Here is a 23,474-nt window from a genome sequence, read left to right on the forward strand (position 1 = left end):
GCTATTATAATCAGGGACACAGTGTATGGTGCTATTATAATCAGTAACACAGTGTATGTTGCTATTATAATCGGGGACACAATGTATGGCACTATTATAATTAGAGGTGCAGTGTATGGTGCTATTATATTTAGGGGCGTTGAGTATTTTATCTTCGTTTATAGGTGCAGAAATGTTTGAAAAGTGGGAAGCTGAAGACATCTGAGCAGCAAACTGCAGAAATGGGCCATGGCCAGGAGAAGTCATCATGGACCGGATGGAGAAGAAAGGAGAAAAAGAACAACTAGAATCTAAAAAGAAGTCTCCAGTGAGTCACGTAATGTAAATGTTTATTCTGCCTCTAATAAGTACTGTAGTCACTGTATGATCTACAGCGAGATGATGGGTGGTATGATTTTTTTTGTGAAACAGCAACTCCCCGCATATCCTTACGATTGTTTGGGTCATGCTGGGAGCAGTAGTTTTACGCCATACAAACCTATATGGCAGGGGTAGCCTGGCTGGTATATACAGGGATGATGGGGTTTATATACAGGAAAGATGGTTGTTGTATACAGGGATTATGGTTGTTATATACAGGGATGGTGGGTAGTCCAGGCATCATCCCTGCATTAACCCCCATCATCACTGTGTATACCAGCCATCATCCCCTTATATAACCCCATCATCCCTGTATATAAGCATCATCATCCCTGTATATACCAGCCATCATCCCTGTTTATAACCTCCAACTTACCTGTTTATACTAGCCAGGCTGGTATATATAGAGATGACAGGGGTTATATACAGGGATGATGACTGGTATATTCAGGGATGATGGGGGTTATATACAGAGATGATAGGGTTATATCAAGGGATGATAGCTGGTATATAATTAGAGTGTGCCTCTTCAGTTGTAAACATGCATTAGGGGGGCCCACTGGGTTGGGCCCACTCAAAGATGTTTTGCCCCCACTGTGCTAAACCCCTAGCTACACCTCTGTGGCCATACCACTGGTTCCATGACCAAATTAATGTAACAATGAGCTGTTAGTGTACCATGAGGACTAGAGGGGTCCAGCTGCCATACATTATGCCACCCCACACCATAATCCCGGGAGTAGGACTGGTGTAACATTCCCTTGTGAAAGCCACTTTATGGCATTGCCCACGTTGTCCCTAGACTAATCTCCGGCTATCATTGCTTCCGAGACAAAACCGAGACTCATCACTGAAGTGGATAGACCTTCATTTCAGCCTCCATTGCCGTCGTGCTTTGCATCATGATAGCCTTTGAGAGCGGTGTCGTGTTATCAATGGTACACCTATAGCTTGATGTCTGTCTCGTAGCCCGAACTCGTGCAAATGCCTTCTGATTGTCTGTGTTGACACTGGTTGACGCCCTAGTCTTGGGATGTGACGTCTAATTTCACTTGCAGTACAGGATGGATCACTAAGCGTCATTCTTTCAATCAGATGATTCGTCCATGCAGAGGTTCGCCTCCGTGCACCTCTTGCTGTCATTCCCGTTCGTTGTTGTTCTACCAACCTCCGGGACACTCAGCGCTGAACAGTGCTGACATCTCGGCCTAGGCGCGTAGCGATATGCCGGAGTAATAAACCAAGGTCTCTCAGTTCAAGGATTCTGTCCCTCTCAATTTGCGACAAGTGGTGATAACTGGCACGTTGATGAACAGGAGGCATCGCACAATCATCTCACACCACATGATCTTATTTTTTACGTTTCAAGTGGCTAAAAAACTGTGCTTTCAATCTGGCTTTTATGACCCTCCCACACACCACAGATTGTAGCTAGGTGCTGATTTGCAGATCTTAGTGAAACCTGCTACTTCTTCGATTTGCATAAACTTACGGCTTGTCCTTCTTGGTGTTGCAATTTCAATGTTGAGGAGTGTAGTTTTCTATTTGGCAATTTATGTGTAACCATTGCATTTTGTTTATTTCATTAAAATTATTATTTGCACTTGTTTTTTTTCTTTTAAGCATCTCAATGTGTTCTGCAATGTCCATCAAGAATAAAAGGATAGAATGTTACTCCAGAACAATACTAAGCCTTCTATCTTCAGTGCAGGTGTCTTCCTAAATTTAAGAATTCCCTCTTTATCCTGGTCAACTCTCTTAACATATGCACAAGCTTGAGACAGAGATATATGTACGGTGTCTCTGAAATAAGTGTTTTAACTTGATATGCAACTTTCGGCCACACAGCTGAACATAAATCAGAAGTTCCGCAGTGCTATCTAGTTGCCAAAGTGATCAGATTTCTAGCTTGATTTTCCTACATCTGTTTGGGCGGTAATTCCACTGTTCCACCTTCACAAACCAGGTTGGGCCTGAAGGGTAAAGGTTTCAGATTCAAAGGTGTGGTGTTCAGAGTTCTGATCTTACATACCTGGGAAAGTGTTTTATTTTTAGTCCTGTTTGTTTTTAAAGGTTGTGGTCACTTAGCAAAGAAATATAAAGGTTTTAATTAAATGCTACTGTGCTAATGATATATCCCTAGACGACATTCCCTTTGAAAGATTTCCTGTACATTATATTTATATGATTCTTTGTTTGGGTGTGACCTGGAATTAGAAACATATATAACCAGCGGCAATATATTTGTTTCACATAAAATGTAGATACTTCTCATGTTATGCTATAGTTCAAAATATCGTTTTCTGTTAAAAATTTAAATAAAGCAAATAGTTTTCATATCGAATGTCCAGAAATGCTGTTAATAGCTGTTTTAAAGTAATTTGCATTATTTGTAACAAATAAAAATATCCATCTCATCTTTTTTTGTTTCTCTGTGTCCCCCTTGGTGCTGCTGTTAATCTGTGCTCCTGGGGGCGGGCTCTGAGCAGAATAACTCTCCTTCCATGTGCTCTAAGTGCTGGGGAAGCGGTGCGACCACTGGCACCACAATTTCCATTTACCCCCATAGACATACTTGCATGTCTGACTGTAGAGTACTTCAATGGTATTTCGAATTCATGTTTTTTCCTAAATACATTAATGATATGAGTAATTTCTATATTTAGGGTAAACTATATATTACTGTAGTGGACCATCTATGCTGTATTGACACATACAGTACATATAAACAATTTAAATCCAGAGGCTACAAAAACATGTACTTCTAATAATTCACTTGCATGGTGTTCACAAAAGTAGTCCCATACGCATTTGCATGTGTTAGTATAGACCAAGAAATGTTATTTAGCAGGAGTCGCTCTCCTTTATTCAGTTCATTAAACAGGCATTAAGATTGTTGCCCAAATTCCATTTTTTATTGTAGAAACACTTTCTGTTACAAAGTGCGCCCTTTCCCTCCTGCTAGGATATTTGTATGCATGTAAGTGAGAACTGTTTGTTCTGAAGAGGTTGAAGACTAAAATTCTTTGCACTACCTCTCTATTAAACAAGCTTTGATAAGCTTCCATTTGATTTTCTTTGATAGATCTTGATCCCAGCTTTACTTCATCAAAGAACTAATCTCTAATTTAATTTTAATCTTGCTCTCAGTATTTTGCCTCTGAGAATTTCATTTTATAACATCTTGTTAGGCTGTTACTGGTGGTAAATCAGTATCTAAAGATCTAGTTTAGTGATAATCATTGCCACCTACTTGGGGACACCATGCTGCTTAACTTCATCTAAAGAAAATGCAGGTGTCTACTTTGGGTCATGATCCTTTAAGCAACACAGGAGATCTATTACATGTGGTGTTTGCATGGCAGACCTAGGGTTTCTCAATGGCGGATACTTGATACATTGGAAGGAATATAATGCATCTCCCCGGAACTGCTCCAAAGACGACTGTCAGCAGCATTCTGCTTGTGTGTATTAGTCGATACCCATGGCGTAATATTTAACGTTTTAATTTGATTGTGGGTTTATATGACATTTTACTAAAACATCTGCTTGTTAATGGCATCAAAACAAAGGTTTAACTTCACTACACTCCATTGAGCTGCTTACCACAATTTTCACACAGTATAAGACCAGGTTCCCACGGGACGAATATGCTGCGTAAAAACCACGAAATGTATCCAACCTGAAACCAGCAGTACATTCTGTCCGAAAACCGCACCACATTGTGGTGCGTTTTTTCAGACGGAATTTCCGCTGCACAAAACAGCATTAAAAAAACGTTCATACTTACGTAGGTCGTTGTTATGGCGACGAGTACCTCTATTGCAGTCTGGTCCGTCCTCGCTGGATGAAGCTGAAGCCCATGTGACCACTGCAGCTGCAGTCACATGGAATGTAACGCCATCCCAGGAGACCGGCCTCAGACGTAACCAAGGCTGGCCTCCTGGGATGCCATATCATCCCATGTCACCACCACTGCAGCCTGTGATTGGCTGCAGCGGTTACATGGGATGCAACGTCATCCCAGGAGGCCGGACTGCAGGAAGGAGGAGAGCGTTCTGGGTAAGTATGATTTTTTTTATTTTCCGTAGTTGCAACAGTGGGCTTTCTGTTGTAGGTTTTTCATCCCCATTGAATTCAATGGGGAAAACTCCCAACGTAAAATCAACAAAAACGCAGCATAAATTGACATACAGTACTGCGGAATTAAATTCCGCACCACAGGTCAATTTATTAACGTTTACTCTGTGGTTTTATTCCGGAGCATGGGCATGAGATTTTCTGAATTTGCTGCTACTGTAAATGCTGCGGAAATTCCGCACAGAATACTGTTGCGGAAATTCGGCAGCGTTTACGCTATGTGGGAACCCGGCCTTAGAACATTAATCCAGATACCAGGATGACACCAGGATGGTTTACTACATCATTTATTGGAGGGTGAGAGCTCTCTTCTAAGTGCATGCCCTGCAAATTGAATGCATTGTCTGTGCTTATCTATCTATTTTAGAAAGATAATCAAAGTCAGAAATGAAATATATATAGAGGAGGATTGCAGCTAGTCAGGAGGTTTAGTGTCCATGTATCTTTTAAGGCTATGCGCCTACTTGCGTTCAGTATGCAATAAGGCTTGTCACATCTACTCCATCCTATTTTCCAGGCAGAGGCAGCCAGCCATTGGACTATATGAGGAGATGTCTGATGTATAATTAATGTGTTATTTATTTATTATGCATCATTACTTTTATAGCGCCAACCATATTTAACATAATTGTGCCTTGGTGTGGCTCTAACTTTCCTTTCTCAGGCACACACTCACTTACTGACATGCGCAAACACTACAGCGACTGCTGCTCTCTGCATTTATGTTTCCTGTGTAGTTTCTCTCACACTCCTGCATTCTTACTGGGTCTCAAAGTTAGTACCTGCTGTAAGGGAGGCAGAAACACTAAGGCTATGTTCACACGGGGTATTTTGCCGAGTTTTTTGACGCGGAAATCGCGTCGCAAAACTCGGCAAAAACGGTCCGAGAACGCCTCCCATTGATTTCAATGGGAGGCGTCGGCGTCTTTTTCCCGCGAGCAGTAAAACTGCCTCGCGGGAAAAAGAAGCGACATGCCCTATCTTCGGGCGCCTCCGCCTCTGACCTCCCATTGACTTCAATGGGAGGCAGAGAAAGCGTATTTTGCGCTGTTTTATGCCCGCGGCGCTCAATGGCCACGGGCGAAAAACGGCGCAAAAATCGCCGCGAAAATCGGCGTGCAGGGAGAGGAAAATCTGCCTCAAAGTTCCAAACGGAATTTTGAGGCAGATATTCCTCCCCCAAAATACTCCGTGTGAACATAGCCTAAGGCTGGATTCACAAGAGCATGTTCGGTCCGTAAAGGACAGAACGTATTTCGGCCACAAGTCCCGGAAGGAACACACTGCAGGGAGCCGGGCTACTAGCATCATAGTTATGTACGACGCTAGGAGTCCCTGCCTCTCCTTGGAACTACAGTCCCGTACTGAAAACATGATTACAGTATGGGACAGTTGTCCGGCAGCGAGGCAGGGACTTTTTCCTCTTTTATCCTTTGTGAAATTGAAAAATTCTTCTTTTTAGTGAAAATAATGTTGATATTAATTTTCACGCCCTAATTCTAATCAATTCTGCAAAAGACGTGTTGGGTCTAAATGCTCACTATACCCTAGATAGATTCCTTAAGTGGTGTCATTTCCCAAATGGGGTAACTTTTGGGGGGCTTCCACTGTTTTGGTCCCTCGGCGGCTTTGCAAATTCGACATGACACCCAAAAACAATTCCAGCTAAATTTGAGCTCCAAAAGCCAAATAGCGCTCCTTCCCTTCTAAGCCCCGGTGTGGGTCCAAACAGCACTTTATTACCACATATGGCGTATTTACGAAATCGGGAGAAATTGTTTGACAAATGTTGGGGTGCTTTTTCTCCTTTATTCCTTGTAAAGATTACAAATGTCTAAGTTTTTACAGAAAAAAAGTAGATTTTTACTTTTACAGACTAATTCCAATGAATTCAGCAAAACAACTGTGGGGTCAAAATACTAACTTTCCTAACAAAATTCCTTGAGGGGTGTAGTTTCCAAAATGGGGTCACTTTTGGGGGGTTTCCACTGTTTTCATCCCACCAGTGCATTGCAAACGCACGGCACTGAAAACTATTCCAGCAAAATCAGAAATCCAAAATCCAAATGGTGCTCCTTCTCTTCTGAGCCCTGCTGTGGGTCCAAACAACAGTTTATTACCACATATGGGGTATTGCTATAATCGGAATAAATTGCTTTACATATGTTGGGGTGTTTTTTCTACTTTATTCTTTGTAAAAAATTTAAATTTCTACGTTTTTTCACAAATAAATTTAGCAAAAATACTGTGGGTTAAAAATGCTAACTAAACCCCTAGATAAATTCCTTGAGGGGTGTAGTTTCCAAAATGGCGTCACTTTTGGGGGGTCTTTACTGTTTTGGTACCACAAGACCTATTCAAACCTGGCATGGTGCCTAAAATATATTCTAAAAAAAGGAGGCCCCAAAATCCACGAGGTGCTCCTTTGCTTCTGAGGCCTGTGTTTCAGTCCATTACCACACAAGGGCCACATGTGGGATATTTCTAAAAAGAATCTCGGCAATAAATATTGAGTTGCATTTCTTGGGTAAAACCTTCTGTGGTACAGAAAAAAAATGTATTACAACTTAATTTTGAAAAAAAAAAATGAAATTTGTAAATTTCACCTATACTTTGAAGTCCTGCCTAAATAAACGTTTAAAATGTCTTTATTGAATAGTATCTAAAATAGGGCACTCATGCCAATTTGTACTGTGAATAGGCGTTTGGCAAAACAGAGACACAGTTCCCTGATAAGGTGTAAAAATAAGATGATGAATGGTACACCTTAATATTGATACAACACCCGACAGGAGTAGTGATATACACCACTCGTCCGTATGCCACAACGATACAAAGTAGCTCAGTCCAATATGAATGTTTCACATGCACCGATACTATGTGCACCAATTGAAACATGAACAGAGAACTAGCAAAAATAATAAATGTGGTCTGTTTGCCACAAGTAGGCAATTTAGAGCAATCTCCCAACGCGTTTCTGTAACCCTCTGAACCAGCGGGGAACGTCCTCAGGGGTATTTGTTAATTGCGTGTATTAGTTTGAGCAGCTACCGGAGCGCAATGAGACACTAGTGTCTCATTGCGCTCCTGAGAATACACAAATTCAGCAGCATAATATGTGCTGCATGGTAGCTGCTCAAACTAATACACGCAATTAACAAATACCCCTGAGGACGTTCCCCGTTGGTTCAGAGGGTTACAGAAACGCGTTGGGAGATTGCTCTAAATTGCCTACTTGTGGCAAACAGATCACATTTATTATTTTTGCTAGTTCTCTGTTCATGTTTCAATTGGTAAACATAGTATCGGTGCATGTGAAACATTCATATTGGACTGAGCTACTTTGTATCGTTGTGGCAAACGGACGAGTGGTGTATATCACTACTCCTGTCGGGTGTTGTATCGATATTAAGGTGTACCATTCATCATCTTATTTTTACACCTTATCAGGGAACTGTGTCTCTGTTTTGCCAAACGCCTATTCACAGTACAAATTGGCATGAGTGCCCTATTTTAGATACTATTCAATAAAGACATTTTAAACGTTTATTTAGACAGGACTTCATATATTTCAATATTAAACGTACACTAATTATCTTGTTACCTTTGGAATTTATTAATTCACCTATACTTTGCTTTAATTCCTGTGAAACGCCTAAAGGGTTAAAACACTTTCTGAATGCTGTTTTGAATACTTTGAGGGGTGCAGTTTTCAAAATGGGGTGATTTATGGGGACTTTCTAATATATAAGGCCCTCAAAGCCACTTCAGAACTGAACTGGTCCCTGAAAAAATAGCCTTTTGAAATTTTCTTGAAAATATGAGAAATTGCTGCTAAAGTTCTAAGCCTTGTAACATCCTAGAAAAATAAAAGAATGTTCAAAAAACGCTGCAAACATAAAGTAGACATATGGGAAATATAAACTAGCAACTATTTTGTGTGGTATTACTATCTGTTTTACAAGTAGATACATTTAAATTTAGAAAAATACAAATTTTTGCTAATTTTCTCTAAATTTTGAATTTTCCCTAACATAAAGTACAATATGTCACGAGAAAACAATCTCACAATCACCTGGATAGGTAAAAGCATTCCGGAGTTATTACCACATAAAGTGACACATGTTGGATTTGAAAAATCGGCTTCGTCCTGAAGGCCAAAACAGGCTCAGTCCTGAAGGGGTTAAATAGCTTCTTAAATAAACAGATGATGAAATATGGGCATGTTTTGAGATGTTGTGTTGATTATTTTATAAACATTGGGGCACTTTATAGATCCTTACTTTGGCTCCGACCCATTACATGTAATTATGGATTGACCAGAAGTGCTTTACAGTTGTTTCTTTGATATCTACTCCTATGAATTTTTGTTGGTTCATTATTAATGATACATGTGTTGTATACCATATTTTCTAAGCATTGGAGGCATATTTGTGACTCTATTTATATCATGAAAGTCTTTACCTTTCAATGCAGTGTGTAGCTAGCCACTTACTTCAATGAACTTGTTGGTGGATTTATTTATTATGGGTAAAATGTACTTGATTCTCATACACAAAAATGTATCATTGGGTCTCTGATCAATGTTATACATTCTCTTCCGGTCTATGTTTTTTTGGACATAAAACATCGTTGTCATAGGCCATAATAATCCCAGGACACAATAACCCGGTGCCAACCTCATTTTCAACTGGCTCAGATGCAATTTAATAACAATAAATTGACTATCATTGCCACCATATGAGGCTAATATCTCTTTATATTACCTGTCAGCCCTAGGTAAATCTACAAAGGCACGGTGCCATGCTATAGGTTAATTGACAGTTGTAGTTAAACAGAATACATTTTAGGCAGTTTACGCAACGATGGCCAAAAAAAGTTGTAGGAAAAGATGTTGGAGCGTTCAATATCGTATAAAAAATGCAGAAGCTCTAATTTGTATTGATGCCTGTAACAACTGCATTGGACTTTACTTTTTTTTTTATTAAGATCACAGTCCAGCAAAATCGAGAGCACAAAGCAAATAACCCATAAATGATACGTTGTAGTGCTGATCCAGTAAATACCACAATCGTAAGCATCATTAAGCATGATGCGGTTATGTAACTGAAGCCTCTTTGATAAAGTATTCTGTAGAAAAAAAAGTCTAAAACATTGTGTCAGGTTTCAGGGATGATCCCACATACATCCCATATGTCTGCAAAAATATAAAGCGGCAAACACTAAACAAGCAAATACCGCCGCAGATCACTCTTCAGAAATGTGGTTTATTAGGACTTCAATCACCTTGAATTTGATTGAGAAAGATAAGAATAAAGCGGGTACTGTCCTCCTTTTCAATTTGTTGGGCTGCTCTTTCTTATGGTTTAATTTGTTGAAAATGTAAAATTACAGTAATTGTCCTCAAATAACTGACATTATTTGACATTACAACAACAGGGGAGTGGAACCAAATGACAAAGGCACAAAAGACTTTTGTTATCTTTATTTGTCTGCCTGAATAAATCTCAACAAGTTTTACAAAGATTTAACCCTTGGTCTGCTAGGAGGATGGGGGATTGTTGACAGGAATAATTTAGCTGGCAGTTTTCTGGCAGTTGATGGGTTACTGTCACAGGAGAGGTACTTGTCACATAAATACAGGCACGTGACCTTAACCTTCAATCTATTGTCAGGATGAACATCACCTTCTTGAACTTACTGTTTATCACAGTAAGACATTGGGGAAATATATTTTCACTCCACCTGAAGACAAATTGGTTAATACGTAGGCTGATCAGCAGCAATTTTTTATCATATGTACATTGAGTAATGTATTGCTGTTATTTCTGTAGAACCACAGACATAAGAAAATGAGGGAAATGTAGAAAAAAATGTCAGAGCAGAAAAACTGGATCAAGTGTATAGAATTCTAACATTTTATATATATATATATATATATATATATATATATATATATTACTGTAAAATGCGGATTGTCTTCAGTGCCTTATTCTTTGTTGACATTACTGTAAGTAAATTGATTAAAAATAAATCATCATGGATCATGGCAGATCTATCATACGGTGTCGGGCTGGCGTGCCTAGGGACCACCAGTGGAATTGATTCTGAGGGCTCACCCTACCACTACATCGAAATCAAGACAGCTGATCCACAGAACCAAGAAGAACCAGAACGCTGAACCGGTTCCATTCTCTATTGCCACAATATCCCTGTGGATAACAAACGTTTAGGCATATTACAACTTCCAGAATGCCCTAACGGTTTGCAGCTCTCAGAGAATGCTGTGAGTTGAAGTTTCCAAACAGATGAGAGTCCAACCCTTTTGCTAACATGCGACAACGTGTAAAGAAAAAGGCACCGTAAAAGGTGAACCCTGTTAAGAGGGTTTCTAGGGGCATGCAATTTGTGGCTCACAAGCTTTTAGAAAATGTCCAATTACCAGCATGCGCTAAAGGCCCATCGGTACACCATTTTACGGTACCGGCGGCTATCAAAGGGGATGTTTGTCCATTTGTTGGGAAACTACAACTGCCAGCATATCCTGAGAGCTGCAGACCTACAAGACATCATGCTGGGAGTTGTGGTTTTGAAAACGTCAACTTCTAGCATGCACTGAAAGTCTGCAGCTGTCACGATATGCTGGGAATTGTACTTATCGCTTTGTGGAAGTTTTAACTACCTAGTTCTATGGAGGCTCAGTGTCTGGAAGTGGTGGAGTTTGTGGGGAGTTTGGGACTGTCACTATGAAACACTTTATTCACTCGTCAGCACTGCCTCTACTGCAGTGACATGCAAATGCTGTCCTGCATGACATGCTCAACCAAGGCAGCAGGAAGATGGGTGAGGAGCGTCTGTCATCTCAGCCAGCTATGCGGCCATATAATAAACTACTTTATTTATTATATGGCCACATAAGTGACTAAAGTAGCAGTCAGTGCCAAACAGAAGCAGTTTATAGTTTATGTAAACTTGCTGCATCCCACTCGGTGCCCGCTGCCCAGAGTGGTCCACCAGGAGAATCCCCGGATCCCCAGATGGGTCAGTCTTTCACACCTGATCTTTTCTCTAGTGCATATTCCACCACTCCTGCTGCTAATTTACGGATACAACAACAAGTTAATTGACAGCAAACATTTCAGAAAAAACTTTTCTAAGAACTGTAGAGAAACAAGTTGCTATGAAAGGGGCCTAAAAATTACACCAGGATGAATTGCTGCTTTTAAGGGGTGAGAGTCATGGATCCCTTTCTTTCTTTTTCAAAACTTTAGCTCTCTATATACACTGAGCACCACCCGTATGTACAATTGTCGTAATGCCCGGAGACTCCAGTTAGTTTACCACATGAGTTTGGACAAAAAAGAAAAAGCACAGACTAAATTCTTTGGAGTAAAAAAAGATCAAGACTCATACTGATACTAAAGTGCACCTTTTCACATCAACCGTTATCATTTCCGTCATGATCATTGAAGTCAATAGGTGACAGATTGAAAAAAAATTATTTAAAGTGAGGAAACATCTATTCTTCTTTAATTAATCTGTTTAAATTAGTTGCAAAGCAGAAAAGAAACAGCAAAAAACATACGTATAATCCCAACATTAGGCAATTTTTACATGGGTGTTTTTTGGTCAGTATATTACATTAGTATTTGTAAGCCAAAAACTACTAGTAGAACATAAACACATAATGGAAAGATTTGCACTTCTTCTGTGCTTTGGACCTTCCTTGTTATAGTTTACAAATAGTGATCCAAATTACTGACCAAGATATGAGTGAAAGAGGCCTTGGGCTAAGTTCACACAGGTTTAGTTATTTTTGCTTAAAAAAGCCTCTAAAACCACCAGCAGATTTATAAAGTTGTAAGTATATTTTATAATGTTTGTGGCGTTATAACGTTTTTGACGCCTTCTGAATTCCATAGAGAAAAATGGCAGGGACAAAAAAGCCACGAACCAAAACGCTAAGGGGGTAATTTATTAAGAATGACATTTGATTCTAAAGAAATTTGAAGTAAGATGTGCCTCTTAATAAATGAGGCGCCTCGTTGGCTCTCCGTGTGCCAGAAAACAAAATCTACTCCAGCTATGAGCTGGTGTAAATTATAGTAACTTTATTAGGCAGGTGTGGCGTCACCCCTCCCACTAAGTCCTGGACACTGTTTAGAAAAGTGGCGGCGTATAAATAGAAAAGTTGCACAATTTTTGCGCAAAAAGCTACATTTTTTTACAAACTGGGACTTTTATATGCCAAAAACTACATTGAGTGCCTCATAAATTCTCCCCTAAGTGTGTAAAGGTATATATATGTTCCTATAAACTAAGAACAAACATCTGACCGAAAAAAATGCCACTAAATATACTGTGAAAAATGCACTTAAAAGCTGTTTGTGAATCTGGCCTTAGCATCCTTTCACATTATGTTTTTTCTGTATACTTTTTGTAAATACTTTTTTTTTTCTTTTTTAAATACAAAAAAATTAGTGTGGGGGGGCACTATTACTGTGCGAGGCACAACAGGGAGCAATACTACTGAGTGCAGCACAAAAAACGGCACTGTTAGGGCTTATTCAGACGAACGGGATATACGTCCGTGCAACGTGTGTGATTTTCACGCGCGTCGCACGGACCTATATTAGTCTATGGGGCAGTGCAGACAGTTGCGTGATTTTTCCGCAGCATGAGTCCGCTGCGAAAAAGTCACGACATGTCCGTTCTTTGGGCATATTTCGCGGATCACGCACCCATTGAAGTCAATGGGTGAGTGAATATCACGCGCACCACACGGAAGCACTTCCGTGGGATGAGCGTGATTCACGCAACAGCTGTGAAAAGGATGAATGAAAACAGAAAAGCACCATGTGCTTTTCTGTTTACAAACATCCAAACGGAGTGTCATAATGATGGCGGCTGCGCTAAAAGCACGCAGCCGCGCATCATACGGGGCTGACACACGGAGCTGTCAAGTGCCTTTTGCGCGTGCAAAACGCCCCACATTTTTTGCGCGGGCAAAACGCACACGCTCGTGTGAATCCGGCCTTACAGTGTGGTGCACAAAGGGAGGCACTATTACTGTGTTGGGCATCTATTACTGTGTGAAGCACTATTAGGGTATGTGCACACACACTAATTACGTCCGTAATTGACGGACGTATTTCGGCCGCAAGTCCCGGACCGAACACAGTGCATTGAGCCGGGCTCCTAGCATCATACTTATGTACGATGCTAGGAGTCCCTGCCTCGCTGCAGGACAACTGTCCCGTACTGTAATCATGTTTTCAGTACGGACAGTAGTTCCACGGAGAGGCAGGGACTCCTAGCGTCGTACATAAGTATGATGCTAGGAGCCCGGCTCCCTGCACTGAGTTTGGTCCACTACTTGCGGCCGAAATACGTCCGTCAATTACGGACGTAATTAGTGTGTGTGCACATACCCTTACTGTCTGGGGAAACTGTTTGGCAAATTTATGGGGATGGCTAGTTATAGGGGCACCTGGGGCAGAAGCAGGCACAGTGTTAGGGAAAAGAAGCAGAATGGTACTATTACCTGGTACTATTTAGGGGCAGGAGGATGGGAAGTTTGTGTAGAGGGTGTGAAAATAGGCGGGGATCATAGTCTGAGCAGCAAACTCTGCAGAGATGAGACGTGGCTGGGAGAAGTCGCCATGGAGAAGAAAAGGGAAAGTGAATGACTCCAATCAGAGAATACGTCATTTGTGAGTCACTGCATTTAACTGTACTGTATTAACTTATATGATCCGCAGACCACCTGTGTCGGTATCTACCACTATATGGTCATTATATGGTGGTAATTTTGGTATATTTATAGGGGTTTTTATTCAGTAACAGTATGGTGGTATTATTTAGTCACTAAGTGGTAGTAATGTGTGTTCATAGTGTGTCGGTATTATATGGCTCTTGTATACTGTTATTACATGGTAACGGTAATATTGTATTATTTTCAGACTGTGTACAGTACAGCATATTCTGCTGAGCAGTGGTTGCTTCTGCTTATTTCTATGAACACCGGCAGCCACAACCTGCCCTAGTTCTGGAAGAGAACACTTGCTGAGTACTACTACTACTGTTGGAAAGTTTTCTTTCCCGACACAGCGACACCAGGACAGTCAGAGCAAGCTGTACAATACAGTAGATTTTGCTGAGGAGAAGATGTGACTGCTGGTGTTTGGGGAGAACGGATCCCAGATTGCTCTCTGAAAGAGGAGGTCAGGAACCTTTCTCCACAATAAGGGTATGTTCACACGGCTTATCTTCGGCCATTTTTCAGGCCGTAAACGCCCAAAAAACGTCCAAAAAATCGGAAGCAGAACGCCTCCAAACATCTGCCCATTGATTTCAATGGGAAAAATGGCATTCTGTTCCGACGGGCCGTTTATTTACGCGGTCGTTTTTAAAAATGGAAAACAGCTCCGTATTTTCAGGAGTTTTTGAGTTTGTGTGTGCACATACCCTTACTGTCAGCCACATCCTCCGCTCAGCCTGCTGTAGCAGGAGCTATCATAATGGGCGGGGGGATGGGAGTGCAGTGTGCACAAAATTTTGAGTCTGGCCAAATCTTCCTAATCTTTTTTTATTTTATTTTTTTTAACCACTCTTGCGTAGGCCCTGACTATGTATATAGACAATACAGGAAGGAATTGTGTATATCCAATAAGCTTTTTGAAAAAAAATATCTACAATATTTTTTAAAACAAAGAACAAACACATTGATTGTCTTCTGCAGATTCAAATCTAATTAATTAAATTAAAATTAAATGCATTAGACATTACAGATGAGAAAATCTCCCAAATTTTAATGGGTCTGATCGGTTCAATCGGCTATCCGATTCAATTCGGTCCCATTATGTTCGCTGCAAATAAGAAGTCCCCCGATTGCCCTGAAAACTCGTGTCTGACTCTCTGATGCCTTCTAGGACTGTATTCAAGCTAAATCGAACCCATTTCAAAATCTTTAACGCCAAGCCAGCATGTAATGTCAAACTGACAGAACCATATATAGATATGTTTCCCACAAAGCATTTTGGGAAGGATTCCTGCATGGCATTATGGAGAAGCCCGTCTCAGGTCATGTGATCCTTTTTCTAATCTGTAAAAGGGCGGCTGGCCCATGCGGGCAGCCTGCTATTTTGTCGCGATTCTTGCACAGCAAATCCCAAGAGTTTCGACATTTGCTGAATCCATAACTTTTGGGAAATTCGTACCGAATTCAATTCTTGCAGAATCAATTCGCTAATCTTTACTTTTGATGTTAAACCTGATGCATTTTTCATGGCTTACCAGCTTTTTGCAGCAGCTCTCTGCTCTGGCTAACAAAGGGGGATGCCTAACAGAGAACACCTTCTATGATAAATAAAAAATGTCATATTGTGACAACAACTTAAACAAGAGAGAATATGTATTAACGTAATATTTCCCTTCTCCATAATGTATGTATTTAATGTTTGCCATATTACCCTCTATTTTTATCTTTAATGAATTTTAAAAAAAAACTGGTATAAATTATATAGATTCATAATTTAAATGCAGGTATAAATATTTTTACAGTGACGTCTCTAAATATATTCACAAGATATCTATGTCTTTAGATGAGTCACAGCATTGTAGGGACAGGAAACCCCTACAGCATCTTCAGGAAATACATATTGTCTGGGGATACAGCTTTTCTTTGAATGTTACCGAAAGTGCATGAACTTAAATTAACTTTTAGCTTAATGTATACCTCCAGTTACATGACGCCCACCGCTCCCACAAGAGTCTTAAATCTCCAGGTGGTAGATTGAGCATGGAAAAGTGGGCGGTCAAGTATCCAAGACAACTGTGTACCAACCTAGAAGTCTTATTATAATTAATAGTGAGTTTTCATGCAAGACTTTCAGCATGTCACAGTTGCCTCGCATTCAGGACTGCCTGCTCTCCCTGCTCAATCTACCGCCTGGAGATATAAACGTCAAGCATCTTATAACTGAAGGGACATTTTTGGTAGGTCTAATTCACATGACCGTATTACAGCTTACTTTTGTACGGTGTCGTAATATGGCCCCCATTGAGGAACATGTTTCCTTATCACCACATGCCTTTGATTTCACACTGAGGCATAATGAGATTTTTTTTTTCATCATATCTGTTGGATTCTAGTCCATGTTGTATTACCAAGCTATTCTCCCCTAGAAGCACTGCTATCGCATATGGCACCTGACGAAGCATGGTGTAGCGTCCATGGCCACGGGCCGTCAGGTTTACTCACCTCCCGACGCCCGCAGCCATGGATCCGTGAGCGCTGTTCCCCATCTCCTTCCTAGGAGACGCCAGCACTCACTTCCGCTTCGGTCTGCTGTGTCCCGTAGGGTGCGCGCGCACGTGCCCGCTCTTAAAGGGCCAGCGTGCGCACCTGTAAAACAATCATCATTATCAACCACATGATTTCCTGGTCTATAAGAAGGCCCCAGCCCTTCTGATCCTTGCCTAAGCATTGTTAGTAATTCCCAAGTCTGTCTTGCAAATGGTCCCTTAGTGTTTCCCGTTCCAGTTGTTTCCTGTGCCCTGTTACCTGTTCCTGTATCCCGTGCTGTGTTCTTATTCCTGTGCCTACTAGTTGGAGTCGTGTCTACTGCACCTGCTGTTGCTTTGCCATGTCCTGTGTCATCTGCCTCGTCCAGAGGGATTCGCCACGTCTGGCGCAACCTGCGGCACATGCTGTTACCCGCCACGTCTGGCGTTATCTGCTGCAACCACCTCCATCCGTGCCAGAGCTACGGCCATTGTCTGGACTATCCAGGTACCCTTGTGCAGGACTTTGTATTTCTGGGGTTACTGTTGTTTGGCCAGCTGCCTCCCTGCTACGGCGGTGCGGCCTAGTGGGTCCACATACCCACAAGCCGTGACACATGGTACAGCGGAATAAAAATGACCCTACAACTCCGTACTACAGAGGTGCTGGAGTCTCTGTGTGTTATCGTACAGCCTGGCACTACTGTTTACACTTATTCACATATTCACACTGTGTATATGGGAGCTGTATTCATGGCATAAAGAATAGGGCCAGAATAGTTAGCCAATTTGATATATCCACAGAGGTATTCGCTTGTGTATTTCTATATGGCTGTATTTCTAAACGCATTTCATATTTTTCAATACACAGCATTCTCTATTAGATGCCATATAATACATTAAATATCTGTTCAGTTATCATCATTACATCCAGGCGTGTATTGGCCATCGGATCTACTGGAAGAAATCATGGAATCATAAGGGCTCTAAAGCAAGCCGCCTGGTGCCCCAAATCCCCACTTTCAACTGTATTATCATCCTCATTTAAAACCTATAACAAATCAAAGAGCCATGGGTTCCCTGTTCTGTCGTTCTCTAGGCCACAGGCCTGCAAGATGGCCAGTCAGTGCCTAGACGCAAATGGCGCAATGACGTCACTGCACCATCAACCACTCCACGCGATGGGGGATCAGCCTTAGATAAGTATACGTTTTCATACTTCATGGGGAAAAAAGTTTGCACTATTACATTGAAGATGTGAAAAATGGCAAAAGTGAATGACTAGAATCAGAAAAGACGTCAACTGTGAGCCACTGAATTTAACTATACAGCATTCACTTATATGGTCTGCAGATCACCTGCATATAATTGGTATACGTGGTTATGATATGACGGTATTATTTGGGCCCCGTACTGTATAGTATAGAGGTATTATTGGTAATACTGGTCTTTTTGTAGTGGTTTTTATTCAGTAACAGAATAGCAATATTATTCATTCACTATGTAGTCTTAATGGCAATACACTTTATGGACAAAAGCATTGGGACACCTACACATTATACCTACAGGAGATTTTATAACATCCCATACTAAATCTATAGACATAATTAAGCAGTTGCTGCCTCCCCCCCCTCTTGCAGCTAAAACAGCTTCCACTCTTCTGGTAAGGCTTTCTACAAGATTTTGGAGTGTGTCTGTGGGAATTTCTGACCATTTATCCCAAAAAACATTTGTGTGTTCAAGCACTGATGTTGGACGAGAGTGCCTGGCTCGCAATATCTATTCTAGTTCATTCCAAAGGTGTTCAATAGGGTTGAGGTCAGGACTCTGTGATTTTCCACACCAAACTCACCCAACCATGTCTTAACGGACCTTGCTTTGTGTACTGGGGTACAGTCATGCTGGAACAGGCCTTCCCCAAACTGTTTGCACAAAGTTGTAATCATATAATTGTCCAAAATCTCCCTTCAATGGAAATAAGGAGCCTAGGCCAATCCGCTGAAAAACAACCCCGAAGCATTATCTCTCCTCTGTAAAACTTTAAAGTTGGCACAATGCAGTCAGACAGGTAATGTTCTCATGGCATTCGCCAAACCCAGATTTGTCCATCAGACTGCCAGATAGAGAAGCGTGATTTATCACTCCACAGATCACATTTCCACTTTTCCACTGCTCCATAGTCCAGTTGCGACGTGTTTTATGCCACTTCATCCGCTACTTGGCATTGTACTTGGTGACGTAAGGCTTGCATGCAGCTGCCCATGGAAACCCATGCCATGAAGTTCCTGGTGCAGTTTTTGTGCTGATGTTCATGTCAGAATAGGTTGTGACCTCTGCACTTATTGAGTCAGCAGAGTGTTGGCGACTTTTATGCAGTATGCGCCTCAGCAACCGGCAACCCTGCTCTATAACTTTACGAGTTCTGCCACTTCGTGGCTGAGTTGCTGTGGTTCCTAAACGCTTTACTTTACAATTATAACACTCATAGTTGGTCGTGGAATATATAGGAGGGAAGACTTGTTGCATCGTTGGTTGCTGGTTCTACTTCTTCTCCTCTTCCAGTTTCTATGTGGGTTCCTCAGGGATCAGTCCTAGTTCCACTCCTCTTTTCTCTCTACACAGCCCCTATTGGACAAACTATCAGCAGATTTGGCTTCCAGTATCATCTCTATGTTAATGATGACACCCAATTATATGCCTCTTCCCATGACATCACCCCTAATCTAATACAAAACACCAGTGATTGTCTGTCTGCTGTCTCTAACATCATGTCCTCTCTCTATCTGAAACTGAATCTTTCCAAAACTGAGGTCCTTGTGTTCCCACCATCTACTAACCTACCTAAACCTGATGTCTCCATCTCAGTGTGCGGCACTACCATAACTCCTAGGCAGCACGCCCATTGTCTCGGGGTTATTTTTGACTCCGATCTTACCTTTACTCCTCACATTCAATCACTTACATGCGCCTGTCATTTTCACCTCAAAAACATCTCCAGAATCGTCCCTTTTCTTACTGATTGTTGCTATTATTCACTCTCGTCTTGACTACTGTAACTCCTTACTAATTGGTCTTCTCCTCACTAAACTCTCCCCCCCCTCCAATCTATCCTCAATGCAGCAGCCAGGCTCATCTTTCTGAAAAACCGCTACATCAACGCCTCTACCCTGTGCCAATCACTACACTGGTTGCCCATCCCCTTCAGAATTAAATTCAAACTTATTACTCTTACCCACAAAGCTCTCCACAGTGATGCACTCCTTACATCTTCTCCCTCATCTCTGTCTACCAGCCTACTCGCGCTCTACATTCTTCCAACGACCTTAGATTAAAATCCTCCATAATTCGAACCTCCCACTCCCGTCTCCTTAATTTTTCTCGTGCGCTACCAAAGACAGTCAGATTAATTCCCAATATCCACAGTTTTAAACGTGCCCTGAAAACACATCTTTTTAGACAGGCCTATAACATTCCCTAATCTGACTCCTTTCATTGGCCCCATTAGTCATCATAATAAGATTCCCTCACACTCCTTGCACCCTAATGCACTTCATGTCCGTCATACATGGATACTGGCTGGTGACCGGCTCATGCAGCTTTATGTGTACTACCCCAAATGTATAAAAAATGGCTGGACCATTGTACTGAACAAACACTGTTACACTTTGTGTCTCCCTTATTTCCTCATAGATTGTAAGCTCTTGCGAGCAGGGTCCTCAATCCACCTGTTTGAATAGTAAATTAGCTTCGTCAGTATGTAATGTCTGATATTGTCTATTTATGTTCCCTCTAAATTTTAAAGTGCTGCGTAATATGTTGGCGCTATATAAATAAAGATTATTATTATTATTATTAATATTATTATTAACGGTGTCATCCTTTAACCCGTTAGTGACCGGCCCATAGTGTTTTTATGTCGGTCACTAACGGGCCTTATTCCGATGCCATAGACTTTTTACGTCGCGGCATCGGAATAAGTAAACAGAGCAGGGAGCTGTCAAATCTCCCTGCTCTCAGCTGCCAGAGGTAGCTGAGGGCTGGGGGCGTCCCTGCTCTGCCGGGTGAGATCGATATTAGTATCGATCTCACCCGTTTAACCCCTCAGATGCGGTGCTCAATAGCGAGCACCGCATCTGAGTGGTTTTGGAGAGAGGGAGGGAGCTCCCTCTCATCCCACTGACACCCGGCAAAACGATCGCCGAGTGTCTGTGTCTCCGATGGCAGCCGGGGGCCTAATAAAGGCCCCCAGGTCTGCCTGTAATGAATGCCTGCTAGATAATGCCGCAGGCATGACCTAGCAGATGCCTGTCCGTTTTAAACGGACAGGCAGTAATACACTGCAATACAAAAGTATTGCAGTGTATTACAATAGCGATCGGAGAATCGCATATTAAAGTCCCCTAGTGGGACTAGTAAAAAAGTAAAAAAAAAAGTTTCATAAAGTTAATAAAAAAAAATGTGAAAAAAAAATGAAAAACCCACTTTTCCCCCTTACAAACTGCTTTAGTACTAAAAAAACAAAATAAAGTAAAAAAGTCACACATATTTGGTATCGCCGCGTCCGTAACGACCCCGACTATAAAGTTATTACATTACTTAACCCGCACGGTGAACGCCGTAAAAAATGTAATAAAAAACGACGGAAAAATTGCTGTTTTCTGTCAATCCTGACTTTAAAAAAATGTGATTAAAAAGTGATCAAAAAGTCGCATCTACTCAAAAATGGTACCAATAAAAACTACAAGTCGTCCCGCAAAAAAAAGCCCTCATACAACTGCATCGGCGAAAAAATAAAAACGTTACGGCTCTTCAAATATGGAGACACAAAAACAAATAATTTTGAAAAAAAAGCGTTTTTACTGTGTAAAAGTAGTAAAACATACAAAAACAATAAAAATTTGGTATCGTTGCAATCGTAACAACCCGCTGAATAAACTTATTGTGTTATTTATACCACACGGTAAACGGCGTAGATTTAGGACGCAAAAAAGAGTGGCGAAATTTCAGATATTTTTCTATTCCCCCCCCCAAAAAAGTTAATAAAAGTTAATCAATAAATAATATGTACCTCAAAATGGTGCTAATAAAAAATACAACTTGTCCCGCAAAAAACAAGACCTTATACAGCTATGTCGATGCAAAAATAAAAAAGTTATAGCACTTGGAATGCGACGATTGAAAAACGTAAAAAATAGCTTGGTCATTAAGGTCTAAAATAGGCTGGTCATTAAGGGGTTAACAGTACGATGCTGAAATTCAGTGAGCCCTTAAGGGTATGTGCACACACACTAATTACGTCCGTAATTGACGGACGTATTTCGGCCGCAAGTACCGGACCGAACACAGTGCAGGGAGCCGGGCTCCTAGCATCATACTTATGTACGATGCTAGGAGTCCCTGCCTCGCTGCAGGACAACTGTCCCGTACTGTAATCATGTTGTCAGTACGGGACAGTAGTTCCACAGAGAGGCAGGGACTCCTAGCATCGTACATAACTATGATGCTAGGAGCCCGGCTCCCTGCACTGTGTTCGGTCCGGTACTTGCGGCCGAAATACGTCCGTCAATTACGGACGTAATTAGTGTGTGTGCACATACCCTTAGAACAACCAATTCTTTCACACATGTTTGTAAAGGCAGACTGCATGGCTAGGTGATCACCTATGGGAATGGGACTGAATGAAGCACCTGAATTCAATGATTAAAATATGTGTCCCAATACTTTTGTTCACATAGTGTTTGTGGTAATGATGTGGTGATATTATTTAGGCCTTGTAACGTGGTATCATTGTTAATATTGGTCTTGGTATAGTGCATTTTATTCAGTAACAGTATAGAGGTAATATTTAATCACTGTATAGTGGTAATATTTGGTATTGACATAATAGTATTATGTGCTAACTATATATGTATATAAATAATTTTGTGTGTGTGCTTGTGTGTGTGGACATATGACCTGGGGCTTGTGCCCATAAACTTTAAATAAACTAGCATTGCCCTTGGAAATAGCGCTGCAGCTCTCTGTGACTGTGATGTTAGTACAATATTTCAGCATTTGGAGTCTCACTTTTAATTTTGCCCAGAGCTTACAAAAGGTTTGCTAGGGTGAAGTTAACGGTTTGCTGACCATGCCCACTTGTGTTGGCCCCGCCTGCTGCCAATTTAAACATACCTGCAACGTGAGGCCACCTCAAGTTTTTTTGTTAAGGGACACTTAACCCCTTCCCTACATCCGCCATATATACACGGCGCACGGCAGGTGGGGGAATATGGACTTGGCTCATGGGCTGAGCCCGCTCCATAGAACGAGCATGGGGGTAACGAGCCTTAGGGTAACGAGCGGGATCCTGCTTGTTTAACCTGTTAAACGCTGTGTTCAATAGCGACCTCTGCATTTAAATGACTAGAAACAGGGAATGGCACCCTGTAACGTTGCAATGTCATGGCAGCCTGGGGGCCTGATGAATGCCCCCAGGTTTGCCATCTTTGTACTCCAGGTCTGACCATCTTGGTACTCCTATGAAGCCTAAGGGGACAAGTAAAAAAAAGTAGAAAACAGTAAAATAACATTTTTGTAATAGATAAAAAATTAAATTAAATTTTCCCTCAAGCAAAATGCAAAAAAAATAAAAAATTAACATCACTGGTATCGACGCATCCATAAAAGTCTGAACTATTACAATATATCCT

The sequence above is a fragment of the Rhinoderma darwinii genome, chromosome 4 (assembly GCF_050947455.1).
Source record: "Rhinoderma darwinii isolate aRhiDar2 chromosome 4, aRhiDar2.hap1, whole genome shotgun sequence".
In the NCBI taxonomy this organism is placed as follows: domain Eukaryota; kingdom Metazoa; phylum Chordata; class Amphibia; order Anura; family Rhinodermatidae; genus Rhinoderma; species Rhinoderma darwinii.